The sequence below is a fragment of the Tachyglossus aculeatus genome, chromosome X4 (genome assembly GCF_015852505.1).
Source record: "Tachyglossus aculeatus isolate mTacAcu1 chromosome X4, mTacAcu1.pri, whole genome shotgun sequence".
Lineage (NCBI taxonomy): Eukaryota > Metazoa > Chordata > Mammalia > Monotremata > Tachyglossidae > Tachyglossus > Tachyglossus aculeatus.
The window spans coordinates 30276545-30280665 of record NC_052098.1 but is presented as its reverse complement, the minus strand read 5'-3'; the positions used below and the strand labels follow the sequence as shown (position 1 = coordinate 30280665).

The 4121-nt window shown below is 41.2% G+C and overlaps 1 non-coding gene across 1 annotated transcript; it reads right to left on the bottom strand.

Moving 5' to 3' along the window:
* Positions 1–745: 745 nt before the first annotated feature.
* On the bottom strand, positions 746–883 carry LOC119948473. Its single transcript, XR_005456866.1, has one exon. It is a non-coding gene; the product is annotated as a small nucleolar RNA SNORA7 (small nucleolar RNA).
* Between the last annotated feature and the right edge of the window lie 3238 nt (positions 884–4121).

The window sequence follows — 4121 nt, the reverse complement described above, 5'->3', positions numbered from 1 at the left end:
CATTCACTCTGGCAGATGTCTTAAAGATATGCTCTCCATTCAGGGCTGCCTAAAATATGTGGCTACCAAGATAGTGACCATAGGCATCCATCTGGGGAGTGATAAGGTGGAGGAAGACAACTCAGCTCTGGTCTGAGGCTGCTCTTATCAGTCCCAGGGCTCCATGCTCCAGGGCTCCAGGTGATTGGGGGTTGGGAGTAGGAGGAGTAGGAGTAGGGGGGCTTGCAGATCAGGGGTTGAATTCAAGGAGACTAAATCTCCCTGTGGATAGGATTGGAGAATCCCAGCCCCACATGGGCTTACAGAGCAATTTCAAAACTTCAAGGAACTCAAAATATCATTCATCCACACAATACTCACCCTCGGTTTTACAAAAAGGGAAAGGCTTGGAGAGAATAAACTAAGGCTGGGAGAGATGCTGTCATTTTCAATGAGAGTAATGCTCTAGTTGACAGAAATAAGTGTCCTTTATCATCTTCTTCTTGCAATGTCTAAGTGCATAACTTACCCCCACCTATTGTCTTGTCTTATGCCAACGAGTCATCTCCAATCCACAGTGACGCCATGGACACCTCTCTCCCAGAACGCCCCACCTCCATCTGTAATCATTCTGGTAGCGGATCCATAGGGTTTTCTTGGTAAAAATACGGAAGTGCTTTACCATTGCCTCCTTCCGCACAGTAAACTGGAGTCTCCGCCCTCGACTTTCTGCTATGCTGCTGCTGCCCAGCACAGGTGAGTTTTGACTTGTAGCAGATTGCCTTCCACTTGCTAGCCACTGCCCAAGCTAGGAATGGAATGGATATGCCTCTGCTTGACTCTTCCACCCATAGTCGAGACTGGTAGAGTACTGGAAACTCTCAAGGTGAGACCCTGAGAGGGGACCTCCACCTATACCTTGTGCCAATATAAGAACTATACTGAATCTCCGTTCCTAGAAAATACCATCTAGGAATGAGCTTAAAGTTATTTCCAGCCCTTTGCTCCATGTGATTCCTTGGTTTGCCCAAGTACACACAAATCAAAGAAATAGAACCCAGGACTACTAACACTCCCTACTGCCTCTCAAAATTCACCTGAGAAAAAGCATTTGTGATCAAAACTGTTTTAAAGCAAATCATGGTGAGGAGAATAAATGCCAATTTACTCAATGTACCTTGATCTCACCTATACTGCCACGGATCCCTCTTCCATGTCCTCCCTCTGGCTTGGAACTTCTTCCCCCATCATATATGACAGGCCACCACTTTCCCCACCTTGAAAGCCACATCTCCTCTAAGAGGCAAGCACTTATATGCATATTATTGTCAATAAATACTATTGACTGATTTATTGATCTTAAAATTTATGTTTTATATGAATGTCTGTCTCCCCATCTAGACTGTAAAAGCCTTTTGGTCAGGGAACACGTCTACCAACTCTACTGTACTGTTATATTGTAATGTAGAGAAGCAGCATGACCTAGTGGTAAGAGTACAGGCCTGGAAGTCAGAGGACCTGGGTTCTAATTCCAGCTCCACCACTTACCTGCTGGGTGACCTTGGGCAAGTCACTTAATTTCTCTGTGCCTCAGTTCACTTATCTGCAAAATGGAAATTCAATACCTGTTCTCCCTCTTATTTAGACTGTGAGCCCCATGTGGGACCTGATTATCTTGTATCTATTCCAAGGCTTTGTACAGCCCTTTGGTACATTCATTCATTCAGTCATACTTATTGAGCGCTTACTGTGTGTATAGTAAACACTTAATACCATGCTTATTATTTCTACTCTCTCAAGCAGTTAGTACAGTGCTCTGCACTCAGTAAGTACTCAATAAATATCACTGATTGATTGAGAATAAACCTATTTCAGAGACTTTATATGTGGAAAAAAACATATTTAATTTATGGCTGGGAGTCAGAGACCCAAATTTTTTTCTTTTTTTTTAGATGGTATTTGTAAAGTTTTTACTATGTTCAGGTACTGAACTAAGCGCTGGGGTAGAAAGAAGATAATCAGCTTGGGCACAGTGCCTGTCTCTCACAGGGCTCAACATCTTAATCCCCATTTTACAGATGAAGTAACTGAGGCACAGAGAAATTGAGTGACTTGCCTAGGGTCACATAGCAGATAAGTCAAGAAACAGCCTGGCCTAGTGGAAAAAGCACAGCTTTGGGAGTCAGAGGATCTGGTTTCTAATCCTGACTCTGCCACTTGCCTGCTGTGTGACCTTGCCCAAGTCACTTAACTTACTTCAGTTCCTCAACTGTAAAATGTAGTCAGTACCTGTTCTCTCTCCTACTGAGACTTTGAGCTCCATGTGGGACAGGGACTGTGTCTAACCTATTTATTGGCCTCTACCCCACCATTTAGAACAATGCTTGACACATAGTAAGTGCACACCAAATACAATAAAAATAATAATGATAATAATAAAAGTGGCAGAGGTGGGATCAGAACCTAGTTCTTCTGACTCCCAGGTCACACTGCTTCTTGTTGTAATCCCAGCTCTTCCCCTGTCCTTCTGTATGATTTGGGGCAAGTCACTTCACTGTTCTGTGTCTTAGTTCCCTCATTTGTAAAATGGGAATAAAATAACCACTTTCACTACCTCTTTGATTGTGAGCTACCCTACCACCTGATTATATTGTATTTACCACAGTATTTAATATGGTGCTTAGCACATAGTAAGTGCTTAAGAAATATCATATATAAAATGAAGAAATAAACCCTCAAAACTCCGGGGTTCAGTTTCCTGGAGGCTAGGGGTTGTTGTTTAAAGTACCAAGTCAGTATAAAAACAGAAAGACAGCTATTCCTGTTCTCCTTCCCTCTTATACTGTGAGTCCCTTGTGGAACAGGGACTGTGTCCAATCTGACTGTATTGTATCTACCCAACACTCAGTATAGTACTTGGCACATAGTGCTTAACAAACTACAAACTATTTTTTATCATGATTATTATCATTATCATCATCATCATCATCATCATTAGAAGGGAAGATGGAATTACTAATGTTTCTGTCTTCTGCTCATGGCATTTGTTGTTAAACTTGATAAGTAACTCAGTTTTCATGCTTCATCCTTTCATTATTAGGTAAATCCATTTTCTGCTTTACCACAATTTTCATAAATTCCTTGTAGAAATGTCACAGCCCCTATTTTCATATTAAGAAGAGCAAGTGCTCCACCTTATGGTGTGTATGAATACCGCGTGGAGTATATTGCAACAAATAGCTCCCTGAGCTCCAGTGCTCTGGTGAACATGATGAAATTTTTCCAATAGGTCTCTGAAAATTTTTCAAAATGAATAATTAACCATATCCTATGCATTAAAATATCTTATTAATCTTTCTACCTTCAGTGGAAAACAAGAATAAATAAGTGGAAAAAATGATTGGCTCTTCCAGACTGATGAGCTTCATATTTCTGGTTCTAGCATCTTTGATTAAAGACAGACTGGCATTTCCATACCATGTTTCAGTAGGAATTGGGTAGAGTGTTTGGGTAACTTAGGAAGGCCTTAGACAATTTATTCTATGCTTTAGCCATTCATAATAAAATTTACTCCCATAAGGCCAAACCACAATCGTTTTGTACTATTTTGTTCAGTTCAGAGCACAGTCACACAAAGCTCATTAAATGTCTTTTAGCAATGATAAAGAATAGCTTTAATAGGATATTAAAGATCTCAAGAATATTTCTAGTGATTTCAATTCAAGGCCTGGGAGCAGAAAGCAAACCCTAAAGCCAGCAATAATAATAATAATGGTATTTGTTAAGTGCTTCCTATCTGCCAAGCACTGTTCTAAGTGGTGGGGTAGATACAAGGTGATCAGCTTGGACACAGTCCCTGTCCTACATGGGGCTCACAGTCCTAATCCCCATTTTACAGATGAGGTAACAGGCACAGAAAAGGTAACCGAGGCACTTTTCAGTGCCTCAGCAGACAAAGGGCAAAGCTGGGACTTGGAACCCAGGTCCATCTGACTCCCAGGCCTATGTTCTATCCACTAGGCCAATACTGAAACCACCAGGCATGGCTGCAGCTGTTGCCTTACAGCATACAGCCTAATTTTAACCTAGGCAATGTACTATCTATAACAATCCAACAATCAATCAATAGTATTTACTGAGAG